Source organism: Mesoplodon bidens, assembly GCF_964165515.1.
Source record: "Mesoplodon bidens genome assembly, chromosome: 12".
Lineage (NCBI taxonomy): Eukaryota > Metazoa > Chordata > Mammalia > Artiodactyla > Ziphiidae > Mesoplodon > Mesoplodon bidens.
The window spans coordinates 27,840,381-27,862,338 of NC_138168.1; the positions used below are offsets into that span (position 1 = coordinate 27,840,381).

A 21,958-nucleotide genomic window follows, 5' to 3' on the forward strand; every position below is an offset into this window, starting at 1 on the left:
AAAGTATTCTATTATTTCCCCTCCCATTTCCATAATCCTGGTTTTTGGAAGAACAAGTGACCATTACTTATTAAAAACCTTAAAAACAGTATTGCATCCTCAAGTATTGTGCACCAGTATTGTGTTTGCCTTGTGCAGTGGAAACACACTGCCCTCACAATTAGAAGACTCTGGTTTGAATCCTGGTGTTTCCAATTACAAGCTTAATGACCTTGGAGAAAGGCCTTAATGTTTATGATACTCAATTTTTACAAAAAAAAAATCTGTAAATAGGGGCAATAGTTACCATTCTTGTTTGAGGATTGTATGAGTGAATGGTGCCAAACATTTAGTTCTAGATGAGTGTGCTAGTTGCTGTCTGCTCCAAGGATGCTGCCTGAGTCTTCTCTGTCCCGGTCCTTCATCCCTTCACAGATCAGTAGGAGTGTACGGTGGTCAGTATGTCTGATATATCTTGGCATGTCCTTAGATATACCCTGTATATCTGTCCGAGAAAGAGAGGAAAATTCCCCACTGACTATATATGATCTATGCCCAGTGATTTTCACTCCTCAGTGGTAGATGAGGGCACCAGCTCTGGGACTGCAGGCACCTGAATTATTATTGATGGGCTCAGCTTCAGACTTCCCCGCTGTCCCTCTAGGTGCTCTATGAAAAAAAAAGTCTTTTATGGTCACAGAGGTCTAGAAATAAAGAATTCATTTTGCAGATTTAGAATACATCACTACATATTAAAAGCTCTGAGGAACGCTGCAAGAAAGACGGCTACTTAACTTTACTGAATTCAGTGGTTCTCACAGTTATCTGACCTTGGAACCCATTCTTTCATGAGATTCATATTAATGTCACACTAGCTTTGAACAGAAGCCCCTTCTGAAAATGTTGGACAGTAAGATGACAGTTTACTTATTTATTTATTTCTGATCTCTCCTCCAACCTGGCCCTGTCCCAGCAAGGTTTTGGAGAAAACTCAGGAACTGCTAGTCTGTGTATAGATTGTTAGATACTTACACACACACGGAGAGAAATAGTTCCTTATTTTCATTTCCTCTGCCCTGCCATCTCTCCAGGATGTTCCTGGAAATCTTCCCAAACTGGCCTGTTTCCTCCCTTGGGGCCATCCTGTATGTAGGTAGTGTGGCATCAAACAGCTGTGGGGGGCTGGGTGACTTTTGTCTGTGACACTGAGAACAGGTTCTAAAAGCTGGCGGTAGAAGGGACACAGGAGGACACCGGGGATCCCCCCCCCTCCACGGCCATCACCACGTCCTACGCATCTTCACAGACACAGATAACCTAGTGCTGGATTTAACACAGCCAATCAGCTCAAGGAAATGTGAGGTATAGGCAAGCTCTCTCCTATTTCTGCAGTCCTCATATTTTCTATTACAGTCCACTCCTAAGAACTCCACTGTGACCCCATCAACTTCACCAAGTGACATCACTGAGATCTTGAACTTTAGGTTCTCATTTTTTGCTAACAGTTGGTGTTCATCTGCTGCTTGTTTCCTTCTCTCAATGCACTAACATGAATTCAGCCATGAGGATCACAGCTATTGCTTCCTGAATACTTACTATGCGCCAGGTGTCATTCGAAGCCCTTCACATGCATCAAAGTAGTTAATCCTTACAACATCAGTGTGATCTAGGAACATCTACTGCCCAATTGCAGAGAAGTTAAATAATTTTCATGAAGACATATAGCTAGTCAGCGGTAAAGCTGGGGTCTAAAACTAGGTCTGTCTTTCCCCCAAGCCCATGCTAATATCAATGACTGTAGATTGCCTTATTTAGGATATATTGGGCACCTCCACACCAGATACCCTGGAGAGCTACCGCAATCCTGTACTCTCCAGCATCTTTTATTTCCTCACTTCCAATATTTAAGGTTTCATTGAGCTAATTGTGCCCCAGACAGTTTCTTCAGGGGCTTTCTCTTCTCCTGTGGCTAACTTCCAGGCACTGCTAGAGGAGACACTGAGTCACATACATCTAGAGCATAGCATATATACGGGGTCCAACTTTAATCTGGCTCCACTATGCTTGTCAGCCCTTTTCATCTCTCATTGACCCAAAGCATTCTTCATGGGAGTTAGTCTTTTCTCTCTTAAGCTCCCAAACCTTCCATTGACATCATACTGTTTTTACGCAGAAGATTGAAAGAAATGATATGGTGAAGAGAAGGCAAGGTGTTCAATATTGAAGCCAACCCTAATATCTTTATGTCCTTTGCCTTCACTCTAGCAAATCGCTCACCCTCCTTCTCCTCTCATCCCACCTTTGAAACTCAAAGATAGCAGGTTCTTGGCTCTGGTTACAGCCTCCCTTGTATTCTTGGACATCATTTCTTACTGTTTCCCTCTGTCTCTCTTCTGCCCAAATCATTCTCTTCTCTGGTACTTTAACCCTTAATCACTTGACGTCTGTTTTGTATTTGTATTACCCCTGTGCACTGAGTCTCATTTCTCAAAGATGACTACTGATTTCTTTCTTTCCAGATCTAAAAAACTTTCCTCTGTTTTTATCTACTTTGACTCCTTAGTCATTTGATAATGCTGACTACCCATTAGAAAAAAATTCTCTTCTCATTGACTTCTATAGTGAAGTGCTTTCCTGTTTTCTTCCCCTGCTCTTTTTCTGTGTTCTTCGCTAGCTCTTATGTCACTCTCAATCCCATTCCTATTCCTGTTTTCCAGAGCCAAAGCCATGTTCTTTACTGTGTTTCCCACATGTATCTCTCTAGACTTCAGATATTGCTCTATGTTGAATAACTTCCAAATCTGCATTAGTAATCTTACTTCCTCCCTTGCTCCAGTTATGCATTTCCAACTGTCTCTGGCATAAGTGCACTTGAAAGGAAAACTGAAGGCTTTCACTGACCTCTGAAACGGGTTCCTTTTTTTTTTTTTTTTTTTTTTGCGGTACGCAGGCCTCTCACTGTTGTGGCCTCTCCCGTTGCGGAGCGCAGGCTCCGGACGCGCAGGCTCAGCGGCCATGGCTCACGGGCCCAGCCACTCCGCGGCTTGTGGGATCTTCCCGGACCGGGGAACGAACCCATGTCCCCTGCATCAGCAGGCGGACTCTCAACCACTGCACCACCAGGGGAGCCCACGGGTTCCTTTTTATAACCACTTTATTTCTGTTAGTGGCCTCACCAATATTACAATCTTCACATAATTTTGAAGTTATGTTTTACATGTTTTCTGTCCTTCATGCAATCTACTCTAGCTTTGTCCTTTATTTTCAAAATGTTTTTCATATTTTCTGCATGTCCACTTTCCTCACATGGTACCCTGGTTGAAACTGAAGCCTGCGAATTTTGCGTTTGGGACCCTCACTCAAACAGTTCTAGATCCTGAGCACCCCTAGTGATGTCTGTTTCCTGTTCCCTCAAATTTATAGTGCCATCAGTCTACCTGCCTTCCTCTAATCAAAATTCTCTTTCTCGAAAAACAAAAATGCCTACCTTGAGGTAGGAATATCTGATAGCAGTTTATCACGTTACCCAGTGTAATTTCTATTACTGTTACTGCAACTCAAGTTTTCAAAAAGTGGAATCAAGCTTTGCATTGAAGGCTCTGAATCTTAGATATCATTCACCATGAATAAGGACCACTGAAAATAAGCAGCTTATCTGGTTTCCTACTTTGCTTGAATGAAAGCCCACTGCCCCTCTCCTTGCTGAAGTCCTAATCTTACCAGTCTTTGTCTTACCTCTTTGATCCCGGGGTCTCCTTTTTCCAATCCTTCCAGCTACCAACTTCCCACAGCTCTTACCTCCCTCACTGCTTCCAACATTGCCTGCCGTACTGAGTTAGGTCCATTGTTTTGCACACTTCCTGTGGACCCTACTCTCTCACTACCTTTCCAACACTGTTTTCAATTACTTTCTATATTCTCCCAGTCAGCAAGTGGGCCTTTTATTCTTGCCCTTCTTTTGTGCTCTGCTTTTGCTATTCTTTTGACCCTTCTCTTCATCTATTGAAATCATATTTGGCTCTTAAGGACAACATAAATCCTACTTCCTCTAGAAAGGTAATCTTTCACTTTAGCAACACCAGTTTCTCTTTCTTTTGAATTGCTCTTTTAATTACAGTCATCAAAACCACTTAAATCAGCATATAACTGTTCTCTAAATTGTTCATTACTCTTTATTTTACCTCTCTAACTTGTGGGCCAGGGTGACAGCTCACCCTCCTTTAAATATTTATACATTATAAGCATACGGTAAGTATGTGTGGATTGGCAGGTTGTTCTTCGATGTTTATTAGAAGTTGACCCACGTTGATAACTACTTGAATATACTGCTGAAGTTATTCTTTTGAATTAGTTAAGAATGGATTTATTTTTCCCACCTGAAGAGGTAAAATACATGCCTATCGTATTCACAATATTAGTGTGAATTCCACAGATGTTACTACAAATACTTGGTTTACAATAAAAGTTTTGGAATTCAGTTCTAAATGATAGGGTAGGGTTTAAAGAAGTTCGATAATGAAGGCATTTAAAATAAAAATGTAAATGAATGTATGAATATGCCTCAGACCGAGTCACACAACCTTTCCAAAACGAATTGCAAAAATAAGGATTAAAATAATTTCTCGGGCTCTTACTGTTAAATTATAGTGAAATGAAAGCATTTAGATGGGTGTTATAGGCATTGCATAGTTAATTATAGTGGTCGCACTTGCTTTTGTTCCAGCGCATTGTAATTAATGAAGATCTACAGCTCTGTGCTTTGTCTTGGAAAACATACACTGCTTTCAATAAGCATCAATATAGCTACGATATTCTTCCCTTATTTCTCAGGAATGACTCTTTCTAACACAGGGGAGCCCATTGTTGAGGCAGCAACACGAAAATCACAGCATGATTTGAGCTTGGACGAATAAGAGCAATTGACACTATTCACATATGCCTAACCTTGTCTTGACACCCACAAATGCGGGCTCTAATGACATGCGACATGGTTTAGACCAACTCAGTAATCATAGTATAATCATGGCTTTTTGAAAAATTCAAGCCATAAGAATGACTTTAGGGTACAAATGAGGAAAAGTTAGCAATAGTATAAGTTAGAATATATACTCTGGACCTGAATCTTAGTTCAACCTGTGTGATTATGTACGTTTGCCATTTTGAGTAGAAGGCTTTAACAAACTTTGGGGGAGAGAGACAGAAGGTCTCCAACCTTAATGATATCAGTGTTTTATAAGCACGAAATATGAAGAGCCAAACACAAAAGGGAGGAGAAGGTAAGGCTTCTGCCTCCTGTTAACAGTATTCCATAAATGTAGAATTAATAATAAAGATTATAACATCCATCTTTGTCTCTGATGAGCCCCAATTGCTATGATCCGTCTGCAAGGGACACTAGCTCCAAAAGAAAAGGCAATGGATTGGACTTGGCACGTGGCCCAGCAGGAACCTGACAGTTACCTCAGCGCAGCCTTCGTGGACATTCGAGGGCTTTGTGCTGCTGCTATTTTGAAATAATCGGTGTGCACACAAGAGTAAATATACAAATTGTGCTGCTTGATCCTTCCTCCCTGCTCTGCAGGGGCCAACAGGGCCCCCTATGGAGACGTGGATGGCAGAAAAATGTCTCTCTAACTCTCTCCCAAATTCCCTGTTGGAGACAGGCGTGCAGCCTAGTAGGTGTTGGGACTGATTGCCAGCACCTTTCTGTGAGGCCACTGGCTCGGATGTGGCCCTCTCTACCTCTCTGAAGTGAGCCCTTTTCAGTGTTAGAAGCCTCTGAGAATTCTCAAGGGTGCAAATGGTGGCCCAGAGGGTGATAGCGAGAGGGCAACTCCTTTAGTGCTCAGGAGCTGACACAGTCCTCTCTGCCCTAGGGGGCAGAGACGATTGCACCCTCTCTCCTAAATCCATAGAGGCTTATGAGCTATGAGTTGATAAGAGCCCCGCTTCCTCTCTGGGTGTTGAAAAAAGTGGGCTGATTTTGATATTTTGAAGAGGAGTTTTAGAATTTTGTTGTAAGTGCCACTTAAGGTTTTTCAAAAAAGCACTTCCCTGTTTATAGAGGAAAACACTCCCTACATAATATGAAGAAGAAAATCTCTCAAATCTGGAAGAAGCTAATTGACTTTAGATTGTCTTATCAAAATATGAACTGATATCATAGGACTCCAGCAGATTTATCCACTACAGATCTTTTACTTTAATTTATTGGTTACTTCACAGAATTGCCAACTGCATTACAGTCCCGTGTGTAGTGGGAAAAGCACTATCATATAACTCTTGAGCAGATGTGCTACAAGAGTCTTTTCATTTCCTTTCTTAAACCCAAAGAATAATGACACTGCAGTATCATGTGGTGAAAAGAGCAATAATTTGATAAACATTGTCTTTCCATTAGATTAGAGCAATTAATCTGATTCTAATTTGGCTGAAACATTATCATAGTGGAGTCCCCAGAGCCCTGTGAATAATCTCTAAACACATTGGCACACTCAGTAGACAAACATTATCTCCACTCGAACTGTTCTTCCATATGGTCTTCTCCCATGGTGATGGAGGGCACCCTGCTGTTTCAGTCAAATAAATGTCAATTATCTGAGATAGATTTTTAGTTCTCGAGTCCAGGCTTGCAGTGCAGCCAGAGTGACTGGGTAGAAGGGTCTGCAGCTCTTTACTGCACATGCTGCTTGCATTTTATAAGGAATTCACACCTTGCCACATCATCCGGCATTCTAGGAACTTCATAAGTAAAATGGGTGGTTTCAGAGACTCTGTGTGTGTGTGTGTGTGTGTGTGTGTGTGTGTGTGTGTGTGTGTGAGAGTGAGAGAGAGAGAGAGAGAGAGAGAGAGATTCTTGACTTTCATTTAGCTTTATTTGCTTATTCTGGGAAGTAGAGAATATTTTTACATCCAAGAAGAGATACTCTTCACCATCCATGGTCTAAAATAGGGTTTCTATGAATGTTCACTCCCTACTCAGTCACTTCCCCCTTTGTAGCAGCCCTCTCTGTCCCTGAATGGAAATCTGGACATAAAGATCTCAGAAACAAAGACCCGTATCTGACTGCTGGTTTCTTTTGCAGGCCTTTCCCTGGGCACGCTTGTTCTGCGTATGGAGGGCCTTGGTGGTAAGAACTTTTTACCAACCTTGTGGGGCTTGCTGATGAGATCAGGGGCAGCTCTGGGCTCCAAAAGACAGCGGAGGGAAGGAGGGCACTTCTGGAGCCAAAGAGAAGGATCTAGCCTTTTAGAAAGAGGGCTCTGGATATGAAGCTGACAGCACCAAACCGAGCAAAAGTTGACTGGGCGGAAAGTGACGTGCTGAGAAGACTGTCAGTTCTACATTTCTTTGCGGTGCTCTCTATCTTTAGGGTGTCAATTATCAGGTGTTTGTTTTGTTATCAGACAAGACCTTGCTTTAAAAGCTCGTAAGTTTGCCCAGAGACCTGAGGGCCCCTGGTGACTACATGTGTAGACTAAAAGCACTAGGTCACCTTCCTTGCTTTCTGCTACTGTGACAAGCTGGCACAAAGAAAAAGACAGTCCATGGGGATCTGGACTAATCCACTGTGGCAATCCAGCAAATGTTGTCAGAAAGGATTTCAGTTTCCACATTGGCTGTGATCCTGAATCAAGGAGGAAATCCACTGAAGGCTCAGTGAAAGAAATACAGTCGCATCAAACTCCTCCTGTCCCCGAAGTGGTTTAATCAGAGACTGTGAGTCATTGACAACAGATGTCAGGCCCTGGGTCACCCACTGCAGTTGGAGGGCAGGAAGTTCCTTACTCCAGAGGTGGGTCCTGTGCACCGGCTCTGCAAAGCGGGAGGTATGGAGGATGGGTATTTTAGCAACAGCTGGAGCATTTGCTGAAGAGAGCGACCCTTCTGCTAGGCTGACATGTGGAGGAGGTTTGTGAAGAGAAGACTGAGATGAATTAGAGGTGGTGATGTGCAGTGGTTAAACATGCGGGCTCTGGCAGGAGGTGGCTTGGATTCAAAGCCTGAGGCCACCACTTGCTATATAATCAGGAGAAAGTTCCTTAGCCTGAAAATTCTCAGTTTCCTTATCTATAAAATGGAGATTGAGATAGCATCTAGCCCCTGTGTTTGTCCTGGGAACTGAATAAGGTAACGAATGTAAAGCATATAGCATACTCTGGCGCATAGTATGTGCTCAGTAAACATCTTCTGCTATTCTTAGAGAGCGAAGGGTTCAGGAGACTTGGCTTTGAATTGTGTGGCTTCACCACTAACCAGTATTGTGTCTTCGACTTGGTCACTAAATTGGTCTAAGCCTTATGTGTATATATTAAGAGGTGATTACCACAAAACAGTAGTCAACATTCATCACCTCACATAGTTACATTCTTTTTTCTTGTGATGAGAACTTTTAAGATTTACTCTCTTAGTGACTTTCAGATATACAGTACAATATTGTTAACTATAGTCACCTTGCTGTACATCACATCCCCAGAACTTACTTAAGGAAGTTACTAAGGAAGTTTGTACCTTTTGACCACCTTCACCCATTTTGCCCACCCCTTCTCTTATTGGCTTGTAGTTGTCTTCACGTGGTCTTACCTCTGTTCGTGTCCTAATTTCCTCTTATTATAAGGATACCTGTCACACTGAATTAGAGTCAGCCCTAGGGACCCCCTTTTAACCTAATTACCTCTTTAAAGGGCTTACCTCCATATCAAGTCACACTCTGAGGTACTTGGGGTTAATATTTACACATACCAACTTTAGGAGGACAAAACTCAGCCCATAACTGAGTCCCACATCAGGATTATGTTCTCGTCGTGAATCTCTCAGTTCTATCAGATTTGAAAAAAAGGAAGGTAGTCAAAAGAATATTGGACTAGATATCATAGCTGCTGTGGTCTAGTCAGCATTTATATAAACTAGCTGAGTGACATTGAGAAAATCCTTTACTATTTTAGACCTCAGCTTCCTCTTCTCTAAAGTTCATTCCAGCATTAACATCTTATAGTGATTTAAATAATATCTATCCATCTGTCCCTCTTTCCACCCCAACAGCCACTCATCTCATCATCTATCCATCCATCTACTCATTCAGTCAACAAACATTTATTGAGTACCTATTGTGTTCCCAGCACCAAGCTAATGTCTGGGAATACAATGATGGATGAAACGCATTCTCTTCCCTCAAGGCTTTTGCTAGTCTAATGGGGGAGACAGACAAGTAAAAGGTACGTAGACTCTCTCTATTCCCTCTTCTATGTGACAGTCCTCCAAATATTTGAGCAAGGTAACACTTTGCACTTTTTGTCTCCTGGCTTTTTATTTCTAGATTACATATAGTCTACTTTCTTTAAATACTCCTCACAGAACACAGTCTCCAGACTCTTCATTCTTTTAAATTAATGTTATGTGGTATTTTCTAGTTGCTTTGAAAAAAAACTCAGAAATAAGTAAGAACTATATGAAGATACTTTAATGCCACTTGATTAGGAAGCAGATAATAATCAGACTTTACCCATGCTGGGGCCTCACACTGATTTAATCTAGATCAAGATGGGATGTTACAAATTACACTGGCGTCTCAGGATGCATTTCTCTCCCATGTTCTCCAGTTGTGTCTTTTAGTCACATTTATTGAGCTTCATTTCTTGTGGAGTGCTGTACTGGGCAAGGTTAGCATATACTTCTTTGTCAAACACAGAAGTCATAATATTGACATGAGTCACAATATTAAAAAAAAAAACAATGAGATCTGTTAATCATGCGCCAGGCAGTTTGTGAACTTTATCTCTTTTAATCATTGTAACAACTCTATGAAATATCCACTATTTTATAATTGAGGGTACTGAGTTTTGGAGGTTAAATGACTCGTTTACGGTCACACAGTTGGTGGGAGGAGCCAGAATTTATCCCCAGATCTCACTGATTGTAGAGATTTGGCTCATAACCCCTAATCTTAAGTCCCTCTCTAAGAGCCCTCCATTCAATGAAAGGACAGGGGACTGCGTGGTGGGTTTTCTGGGCTGTTCAGATATTGAGTTCCCTTGTAAGGTTGATGTTAGCAGCAGATTTAGGCCAGGCCTCATGGGCATTCCACCCTGACAAAGACGTTATGGCTCTGTGCCTGGGCCTCAGCTTTTCCCTTTTGAGATCTCACTTTTACTATTTTGTCAGGGTGGTCAGGCTTTGCAGGGTAGGATCTCTAACAAAATACAAAAGAGAATGATTTATAAGCCACAGTGCCCATTTACCATGGGAAATAGAAAGAAGTTTTAAAATCAGGAGTATTTCTTTAACAAGTCACTCCCTTTCTGTGGGGATCAGCCACTCAGAAGGACAAATAATAATTCAGAAGGATGCTTGGTGAGCATAGGATTTACAGCAAAGGGATTAGGTTTTGCCCAAGGGAAGTCTCCTCAGGCTAATATAATTTAGAGTTAATCCTTCTCTCCCCTACCGTTATTTCTTCCTAAATTACTGGAATCCATCTCCTAGAATCACAACATGATTTTCTTTGGTCACTGTTAGACTCAGACACGCTGACAGTCTAACCTCCCAATTCTCTTTAGGCAGTATTTCTCTTTTGGAAATATCTATTATCAAAAACATTGCTGTGGCATCCTTCATGTTATAACATGCTAAATTATTGTTTGCCTTTACTAATTTACACTGTAGGTTGTCTACTGCTTAATGAGGTTTGGGTTGGACCTTGTATTGGATGTAGGAGTTGAGTCATCCATTTCACAGTAGGCAGGGGCTTTGGGGCATTGACTTCACCTAGAAGGATGAGCCCTAATTAGGCTAAGCGACTCACAGTAAAGCCTTACTCCCAAGCCAGCACTGGTGTCTGTTTTAGGATGCTGGGCTTAAGCTGGCATGCCATTTCCTTAGCTAGAGGGATTGGTCAAAGAATTTGTATATATTCCAATTTTGGCAAATGGACATGAAGCGAGACTTGGGGGAGGGGCACTTCTGGAAAAAAAAAAAACCCTGCTTTTAAGAGGGATCCATAGAAAGAGTCAGGGTGTGAGGACAGAATGTTTGGAATTACTTTTCGGCCAATCTAAGGATGAAGCACCCATGGAGGAGGGAAGAACCTAGAGCAATGCAGGGGAATGGGGCCGGTGTCACTGCACTAAGTCAAGGCCAAAGCCCAGCTTACCTCTAGACATTCACTTACGTGAGCAAATACATTCCTTCTTTGTGGGAACCAGTTTGATTTAGGTTTTCAGATACATGCAGCTAGAAGCATACTAATTGAATGATGACTTTCTCAAATCCATTTCAAATTCACAAACCACCAGGAAAATTTCTGCAGATGGCCAAACTTATCCCTTATATGTCATTTTTTGATACTCTCAGTTCGGAAGGTGAGATCTTTTAAACAGCCATTAGATTATGGGATCCAATTTACCTTTTGTGCAATTTTGTAGTTATTAATCCAACCATAGCTCATCAGCACAGCCATTTCTCTGAGCTCGAGGCAAGAAGTGTTCTGTAAGTATACCTATATATCAGTCAAATGCATCTTTCCTCAGCACCATCAGATTACCAGCTCCAAAAATCTGTCCTAGACCTCACCCGGGCACTAAGAGCTTCTTTGTTTAGCACTGGTCCACAGACATTGTCAGAGGCTTTACCACCTCTGGATCCCCAATTGAATCAAATTTAGTAGCCTATTGTTCAGGATCCAACCAGAATCATATATGTTATCAAAGTGCTGGTTCCTGATGAAATTAAGAGCTAATGCTACAAAGAGAATCAATGTATTGTTTCCTTCATAGTAACAATAAAAATGTCTGCTGAACTAAACAATATACTTCATGACCTAATTAACTTACTTTCTGGAGCAAGTTCCTTATCTTGTTATGGATTAGTAATAAACAGTTAACACTTTGACAGCTGGCCTGTAGATACGGTTCTAAACAAACCATTCGCTCATTTATTCATTCTTTTAATAAACATTTACTAAATAAATATGTGGAAGTAACCCAAGAATAATGTTGGGAGGTATCTAAGAAATCTTCTGCCTTATTCTTCAACCATATTCAACCAGATATCATGCCTTACTCTGCATTCCTGCTGCCATTGACTTGATTCAGGATTCCATTACTTTCTGAAACACTGCCATTTCCTTGCTGCCAGTCTTGCCCTCTTTAGGCCACAACATGCTCTTAAAATATATATCTGTGTGCTCAAGGTGCTTTGCTACTTCTCTGCTATGTTGGGTTCTTTGCAGAACACACTGTGAACGGATGTTAGTGCCTTGTATTGTAAATGTTCTTGGTCAATGAGACTTCCACCATGCTCTCCTGAGATAAATTATCTGCAACTTGTGTGCTTTCCTCTGTGGCCTCTCTTTATGCCATTTGTGTTTTGGAGGAAATTTTTGACTCCTAATGGTTGACAAATGATGTGCAAATGATAATGCTAGACCTGTGGCAAAGAGACAAAGAATGTCATGTTGGGTGTTATAATGAAAGTTATGTGGTAGTTCAGCTATCTTCAGGAAGTGATTCAAGAAAGAGAGGCTATGACAGGGTGGGTGGACATTCTTTGAAATTAGGAAGTGCATCATAGCTATTATTGCAAGCTGAGAGAACTAACCAACAATTGTTTTATTGAGAGTGGAGAGAAACTATAGTTAGAAGTATATAATGACTTCAGATGATTTGATGAGAAAGGAAGTGCAATGATCCTTGGGTCACTGGGTAGTTCTGGGACCTCTTCTCTCAAGGAAGCATGCTTTAATGAACCCTAAGTGCTAATTGCATTTTGGCTCAATTTCCACCAGTGTATCCGTGTGCCTAAAGGATTATTTTTTTTATTATAGATGCATATTAGTGATCTCTGTCCTTTAGTTTTTGAAGAGCTAAAATTTTATTTTATTATACGATTATTTTATATAAATATCACTAAAATGCATCATATTCTTTTCTGCTTTATTTCTGTCAATGCTGTTAAGCAGACTTAAAGTTTTTGTGATAATCTTTGGAGTCATCACTATGAACATTAATTATATTGTATTATTCTGTAATGTGTGATATCTTTGGTAGGCAATTAACATGTAGAACTGTTTTACCTCTGTATAAATCTCATATGTGAGAATAGCCTAGAACATTTTAGATAAACAAGAGAGATGAAGGGAGACTGGTTCTACCAGGTACTTTAATGCCTTATAAAGCTACTGTAATCAATACTGTCTTTATGGTATAAAAGCAGAATATATAGTCCAGAAATTTAATCCAATATATATGTAAGTATTTAGCATATAATGAATATGGAATTTAAAACTAGTTGAGAAAGAAAGATTATTAAGAAATGACAATGGGACAATTGTCCAATCACTATGACCAAAGAATTTTTTAGTCTCTACTTCACATGATTAATCCCAGATGGATTAAAGAAGTGCTAGAAAATGTAGTAGAAATGAATCTTTATATAATCTTGGGATGGGGAAGGGTTTTTGAAATAAGATACTAGAGGCTTAAAGATAAAGATTGCTAATTTATCTATATAAAAATTTAAAAACTTCCCAAACACATAAATTAAGAGAAGAATGGCATCACATCCATTAAGATGGCTACCATTTAGAAAGAAAAAAAAAGCAGAAAATAACAAGTGTTGGTGAGGATGTGGAAAAATTGGAACATTTGTACACTGTTGGTAGGAATGTAAAATGGTATAACTGCTATGACAAACAGTGTAGCAGTTCCTCAAAAAATCAAAAATAAAACAACAACATGATTCAACAGTTCCACTTCTGGTACATATCCAAAAGAATTAAAAGCAAGAACATATTGAAGATGATATTTGTACACCCATATTCATAGCAGCATTATTCACAATAGCCAAGGGGTGGAAGCAATTCAAGTGTCCACTGACAGATGAATGGATAAACAAAATGTGGTACGTCCATACAATGGAATTTTATTTACTCTCAAAAAGGAAGGAAATTCTGACACATGCTGCAACATGGATGAACATTGAGGACATTATGTATGTTAAGTGAAATAAGGCAGTCACAAAAGCACAAATACTGTATGATTCCACTTATATGAGATACCCAGTGTAGTCAAATTCATAGAGACAGAATGTAGAACGGTGGTTACCAGAGGCTGGGTTAGGGGTGGGGGGAAATGGGGAGTTAGTGTTTAATGGGCACAGAGTTTCAGTTTTGTAAGGGGAAAAGAGTTCTGGGGATGGCTGGTGGTGACGGTTGCACAACAATGTACTTAATGAATGTACTTAATGTCACTGAACAGTACACTTAAACATGGTTAAGGTGGTAAATTTTATGTTATGTGTATTTTACCACAATTAAAAAAGTAATAATAAGAAGAGGAATGGTGATGCTTAATGATTAAGAGGATGCTCCAGAGTCAGACACACCGGGTTTATCCCTACTCTTCTTTCCTCTTATTATATCAATGATTTCAGGCAAATTTGTTAAACTCTTGGGGCCATACTTTTTTCATTGGATGGTTATTTTGAGTACTCAATGAGTTAATTCCTGTAAAGTGTTATTTATAGTGCATGGAACATAATAACTACCCAATAACTGTTGTCTACTATTATGTTAAAAGTCAAATGATGAACATATACTACAGATTTATAGACTGGATGTGCAAAGAACTCTAACAAATCAACGAGAAAGTGCTAAAACCCCAGAGTTTATGGACAAAGGACATGTTAGGCATTTCTGATTTCAAGAAATGAAGACAGTTCCAGGCTAGTTTAAGTAATTAGGGACTTTTTGAAAAAGAAATTAAAGAGATAGAGTCTCAGAAAAATCCAAGAACAGAAAATTAGCACAAGATTAGAAATAAAAGGTAGTTCTAGGGATTTTGACAGTAGAACCTCCATTTATCTCCTCTTTAATCTGTGTCTCATTTCTTCTCCTCTGATAAATCATTGGCTCACTCTTTTATTTTATCAACATCATTGCTTACTCTTGCGCTGTGCTTCCTTATATCTTTGATTTCTTCATGACTTCAGTTTGCTCTTGGCCCCGCAAGGGTCTTACACAGAGCATCTTTTCAGCTTCAGTTCCCATTGCTAACAGCCTGATTTTTCTCCATGTATCCAAATCCTATTAGAAATGGAATCTGACTGGAACTTTCCTTGCTTTTGTCAAGAATCTTACTGGACGTTTCTTTCTTTCTGATGCATCTTTTCATACTAGGTCATCTTGAAGCTCACTGCTCAGCTGACTTTTGGCTGTATTTATATCACCTGACCAGCCTTAGTCCAATCAGCTGTGGTCTGGGTGGCAGATTTCCGTGTGGAACCAAACAGGATCATCCAGGGCTGCCTATACTCAAGGCGCCATTTTTATTTTCTAAATTTTCTTTTTATTAATCACTTTTGTAATGTCCTGATTTTGTTGGATTTTTCTATTTGAAGATTGACTGACTCCTCCTTCAGTTTTTATGTCTGCTTTTAATAGTTTATCCTTGTTTCTATCACCTTGTTTATAAGCTGCTAGTCTGTTATTCAACTTTCCATTTGTAAATCAGAACAGGACAGAGGTGCAGTGGAAGCGTAAGATAACCAAGGTAGTAAGCTTAATTTACAGTGATTTGCAGAAGCGAAAAAGAGAACGAACTCTGCTTTGAAAGCAATTTTTTTTTTTTTTTTTTTTTAGTAAGCCCATGATGTTGGAGCAGAGGCTTTGTGGATTACTTCAGGTTTGTTCTGGGTTCTGAGAAGCTGAAGTGGCTAAAGTCTATCAGATGCAGGGTAAGTTTCTTATACATTTGAGCAGATGTGACACCTTTATCCACAGTATATCATAGTCCTTTATGTACTTGTGTTACTTTTTTTCTCCACAGTGCCTTTGCTATGAAATGTTTCCTTTTCAGTAAAAAAATAAGCCAAATTTTCTTGTTATCTTTTGGTTAAGGGAGGGGGTGCTCCTTTCAGGGAAAACAATTAAAAGTAATATAAAACTACGGTGTCAAAGTATGATGATCTTTTTATGCAAATACTACCTTGCAGTTTTTAACCATCTGTTCTTAATTGTGCTTGCATGAGATTATCCTCATATTCTAAGAGATGTACTGTGAATGCTTAGGTATGTGCCTAAGAGAGCCCAAGGAAGTAGGGGTCAACATCATGTATGTTAAGAGAAATTAGTCAGAGAAAAAATTTTACCTTGGTTTGTGCATGAAAGATGGAACTAAATTGAAAAGAAGGAAATAAATTTTCTATTTCAGTGGTGGAAACAGTCAAAGGTAAACCATGGTGATTCTGTTTGGGGATCCCTGTATATGCATATCATGTAGTAAGACACAATTGCTTCCATAGCAATAAACTATTTCTATTTCTTCCTGTTTGTTATGAATTAAGCTTTGTTGTTCTCCTGGACCCCCAGAGCTTTTAAAGGAAGATAATACAAAGATGAATAAAGCATAACCTCTATCACATCTATACCTGGGGAAGTCAGTATATTTTTAGTGTAAAAAAGTTGGTTGTAACTTGTTGATGAGGGCACTATGGCTTGCAAAGGAAGACTCCCTGAAAACTCACAGAATGAGTCTTGGAATCTTGGAGAGCTGGTGTAAAGTGGGTAAGATGCTGGGGCAACAGTGCGTCGACAACATTTCTGGAGCACACATCAAGTGCAGAATACTGTAAAGGATGTAATACTAGTTCCAGTTTTGCATCATGTGACATGTAGTTTGACAGATTTATAAATTGATAGAGAAATATCATTAGGACTGTTGGTTTGACTGCAGAGAAGCAGCATAAATGAACCTCTGTCCAAGAGGGAATATGTTCTGTTGCTTTTTCTCCCATTCTAACTCAGCAAAATCACATGAAAACCACAGAGCTGAAAAGGACCTTGAAATCCAATTTCTGCATTTTAGAAATTAAGAAATGGAGCCTTGGAGAGGTTGTCCGAGTTGCTCTAGGTAACCCAGCTAAAGAGTGGTCGATTCAGGATGGGAAACCAGATCTGCGGTCCAATTGTCATTTTAATATACTGCACAGAACATGCACCCTGTTGTGCTTGCGAAAATAGCAATTCATTTCACACTGTGTTACTAAAATAATTCTGTCAAAGTTTACTGTTTATTGAGATTTAGAATGATTATTTGTTTTATATCAGGCAGCCTTGATGCTTCTTCTCATACATAGACAGAGAACTTACGACTAGGTCTTCTTCCTGTGTATTCTGTAAGGTGACCAGGGGTCATTAATGGACGTATGGTGGGACTCTGTGTCAGTGTGAGAGGAGGAAATAGGGCTGTGTAATTGCCACACTGCGAGCTAACACATCTGGACTATGCTCCCACCTCTGGATTAACTAACTTTGTCTTCTGTCATCTGACCAAAGAAAGCTTCAGTTAAATAATCTCTAAGGTCCCCACAAGCCGAAATATCAGAATATTCTAGATCTAGGTAAAACCTAGAGAAAATTTAGTCTCTACTTATTACAAGGCTATTATGGGATAACGATGTGAAAAAATCCAAGTCTGCTTTGTCACAGTTCACTAAACAATTGCCCAACTCTTCATTTCACACTGTGTTTTGGATTTTCTTACTCACCAAGCTGTCTAAATTGAACTTTCAAGTAGTAAGAAGTGAGGACATCTACCTTAATGTATGCATTATAACCACACCTCACTCTCCAGTCCACTAATGAAGTGCTGGAACTCACATGCTTGTCTGCCTTTGTATGGGTCATTTTCCCTTCCTACCATCCCTTTACCCCATCTTGGCCTTGGCCTAGCAAACTCCTCCTCACTTTTTAAGATCCAACTCAAATGTCACCTCCTCAAGAAGCCTCTCATAACCATCTCAACTGTCAGTCAAACCACATATCCATTGTTCACCTACTATGTGCAAAGCATTCATCAGTAGCTAAGGGTGGTCACAGCTCAAGCTCTCATAGCTTAGTAACAAAGACTGACATCAAGTAAATGATTACAAATAAATCATAATTACAGGAATGCCAAGTGATGTGAGGGAAAAGCACAGAGAGCTCTTGGGAGGTCTACTGGAGGGAACTAAACTCAGGCAGAATTAGTGGCTCTCTCCTCTGGGTTCCCAGAGTACTTTCTTGCCTGTCTCTACTGTACACTAATTACATTGCATTCTTACCGGTGTTACAGGTTAATAGATCTACTTCCTCTTCTAAACCTGTGTTGTCCAGTATGGTAGCCACTAGCCACATGCTACCTTTACATTTAAATTTAAGGTAATTAACATAAAATAAAAATTCAGTTCCTCAGTCACACTAGCCACATTTCAAGTGCTCAGTAGCCACTTGGTGTTAGTGGCTGCTGTATTGGGTGGCACAGATAGAGACTATTTCCATTGCCATGGAAAGTTCTGTCGAACAGTGCTGCTCTAGACCATGAATTCCTCAGTGTCAAATATTGTGTTTCATTCGTCTCTGTATCCCTACCTGGAACTGTTATTTACGTAGCAGGAGCTCAATATTGATTGATTCATTCATTCATTTACTTACTCAAAGAATATTTGTATATGTGCCTATTATGTGTCAGGTACAGTTTTTTCACAGAGCTTACATTTTAGTGTGGCTGAGGGAAAATGGACAATCAACAAATCAATAAGTAAATATGTAAGATAAGAGATGGCGATGAGCATGGAGAAAAATAAAACAGGTTAAGTTATGTAGGAAGCAGCAGGAGAAGGGGTGAGGGGTAGGTGTGTTGCTTTTTTATATGCGGTGGGCAGGAAAGGCCTCACTGAGGGAATGAGTCATGCAGAGGGAGCAACAAGCCCCGTGCCCCTGGGGCAGGCGTGTGTTTGCCTAGTTCTAGGAACAGTGAGAAGGCTGGTGTTCCTGGAGCTGAGCGAGTGCCACAGAGAGTCACAGAAATGAGGACAGTGGGCAGCAGAGGCGGGAGCAGGGCCTTTGGCTTTTGCTCCCGAGTGACATGAGAAGAGATGGGAGTGTTTGATTGGAGAAGTGAAGGGGTTGGACTTAGGTCCTAAATGTGACCAGTCTGGTTGCTGCTTGAGAACAGACTGAAGGGAGCAAAGCTGGTGACTGGTTGGAGGCTCTCAGGCAAGAGAAAAAGTGGCCTGTTGGATGGTGATCATGAGGGCTGCGAGAAGTATACATTTTTTTTAAAAAAATTGTGATTTATTTATTAAGTATCTTACTAACTTTATTTAGATGTAGTTGACATGTAACATTGTATAAGTTTAAGGTGTACAGTGTGTCAATTTGATACACTTTTACATTGCAAAATGATTACCACCATAGCATTAGCTAACACCTCCATTACATCATATAATTATCATGTCTTTTTTGTGGTGAGAACGTTTATTTATTTACTTACTTTTATTCTTTTTCAAATTCTTTTCCCTGTTAGGTTGTTACAGAATGTAGAGCAGGCAGGGTATACTGAGGGATTATATAGGAAGTGTGAGGGAAACAGAGGAGGCAAGGATGACTCCAAATATTTTGGCCTAAAAGCAAGTAGAGGAATGGACTTTGGATCCACTGAAGTGAAGAAGCCTCTGGAAGTTGCAAAGTGGGTAGGAACATCAGGAATTTGGTTTTGGACATATTAAGTTGAAATATTGGTTGGTATGAGTTAGATATTTGATATCTGAGGTCCAGGGGAGAGGTCTGGGTAGAGGTATACATGATTGTTGACTCACTCATTAATCAAATGAGTGAATGAGACATTTTCTTAAAAGAGCAATTCTGAATGTGAAGCTGCAGGACTTAGTCCTAGGGAGCAGTTTACTTATGGATGAGACAAAAATCAGTGTTCAGGCCTTAGATAGAATCTGAGCAGGCAAGGGATGTATAGTGCGACAAGTAAGATTTATTCATTCACTCTTAGGATTATTATTTGAAGAGGGATTTTAAGGCTTTAAATCCAAAATTTCCTCCTCTTCAGATGTAGGGGCAAGATGTGTTCACTTCCCATAGTTGTTATAGAAATTACTACAAAGTTAGTGGCTTACAACAACACAAATTTATTATCTTCCAGTTCTGGAGGTCAGAAGTCTGAAAGAGTCTCAGGCTAAAATGAGTCTCAGGTGTATGCAGGGCTCTGTTCCTTTCGAGAGGCTCCAGGGGAGAATTTGTCTTTCCCATATTATGTCACTCTGACTCTGACTCTCCTGCCCCCCTCTTTCACTTCTAAGAATGCTTGTAAGTACATTGAGCCCACCTGGATAATCCAGGCTGATCTCCCCATCTCAAGGTAGTTGGTTAGCAACCTTAATTCCAACTGGAACCTTAATGCCCCCTTGCCATGTGATATAACATATTCACAAATTCTGGGGCTTAGGATGTGGATACACTGGGGGAGGTGATGTCTTGAGTTTGTTCGTTCTTTTAGTGCCCAAAGATAAGTATACAACAATAAAAGTGATTGAGAGGATATCTAGAGTATAAACAAGACCTAATTAGACATCCTCTCAGTCATTTTTATTATTATATATTGATCTTTTGACACTAAAAGTCAAAAAAGGCTGAGAAAAGCTAAGCAAAAGAGGAACTTGAACAGGAGTCAACATTTACACCAAGTCGTTCACATGTTCTGCTTTCAGTTAACCTTAAGAATATTTATGGTATGTGTAAAAACAAACTCAGACCTAAGAATATTGTGCTGGAGGGCATATGTGTGTGAGTGTGTATATGTGTGTGTTTATGTAATTATTCTGTATAAACATTTTTATTGGTTATAAATCTTATACGAAATCATATAAATTGAATACTGGAGTTTGTACTGTGCTTCTCTCAGGATTTATTTTTTGACTTTTATGTATACCTCAGATTTATGAGGGCCATATTTTCTGAACCCACAGTCTGTAAAATGCAAATGCCCTTATGGGTCATGGCATAGAACATATGAAGTTGAGATTATCCTGGGGTAACGACTATATGTAATTGGTCCAAAACTGTTGAATCTTTTTTTAAATAAATTTATTTTAGGCTGCATTTGTTGCTGTGCACGGGCTTTCTCTAGTTGCTGCGAGCAGGGGCTACTCTTCATTGCGGTGTGCATGCTTCTCATTGCAGTGGCTTCTCTTTCTGGCGGAACATGAGCTCTAGGCACGCAGGCTTCAGTAGTTGTGGCACATGGGCTTAGTAGTTGTGGCTCGTGGGCTCAGTAGTTATGGCTCGTGGGCTCAGTAGTTGTGGCTCGAGGGCTCTAGAACGCAGGCTCAGTAGTTGTGGCACATGGGCTTAGTTGCTCCGTGGCATGTGGGATCTTCCTGGACCAGGGCTCTAACCCGTGTCCCCTGCATTGGCAGGTGGATTCTTAACCACTACGCCACGAGGGAAACCCAAACTGTTGAATCTTACTCTGAAAGGTCTTCCCCAGCTATTCTCACCAATGTTCTCACGACTGCCTTTTCAACCCAGGCCAGGACCACTATACCAGCTTCCTAATTGGCCTTCCTCAGGTGAATCTGGAAGCAGAGAGTGCAGTGGTTAAGAGAGGGTTCTGGAATCAAATTATCTGGGTCTAGTCTTATTTTGACTATTTACTAGATGGATGGCTGTAGACAATTACCTCATCTCAGTAAACCTCAGCTTCTATCCTGTACAGTGGGGATGGTACTGATCTCATAGAGCTGTCATGAGGCTCATACTAAATTAAGGAGTAAACAAACTTGACTAAGACAGCTAGTTATCAAATTATTGATTATCAGATCCAAATCTACCTCTTGTTGCCTCCTAGTTCTTGCATCTTTTCTTTTCGTCCTAAGACTCAGCTATCAGTATGTGGGAGACCCAGTGGAGTTCACCTGCTGGCATTCCAATGGGCAGTTTTCTACATGCCACCTCTGACTTGCCCATACCCCAGCAGGCAGCTTCCAGCAGACCATCCCTGGCCTATAGTACCCCAGCAAATGTTGCTGGTACCTCATGGACAGTTTCCTGTGAAACAGCTCTGGCCTACAGCACCCCAGAAAACTTTGCCACCCAGTAGGCTCAAATCACACCCTCTCTAAGGCTGAGGTCTGAATCTCAGGCTTAATGGG

The 21,958-nt window shown here is 40.3% G+C and overlaps 1 long non-coding RNA gene across 2 annotated transcripts in view; it reads left to right on the forward strand.

Annotated features, from left to right (window-relative positions):
- Window positions 1–21,958, forward strand: part of LOC308626062 — a 249,714-nt gene that overhangs the window by 73,201 nt on the left and 154,555 nt on the right. The window contains exon 3 of one of the 2 annotated variants that reach the window (XR_014017192.1): window positions 15,615–15,709. This is a non-coding gene — a long non-coding RNA (uncharacterized lncRNA). Of the gene's footprint in view, window positions 1–15,614; window positions 15,787–21,958 lie in introns of those variants that run through there. The other variant, XR_014017193.1, reaches the window with a different exon arrangement.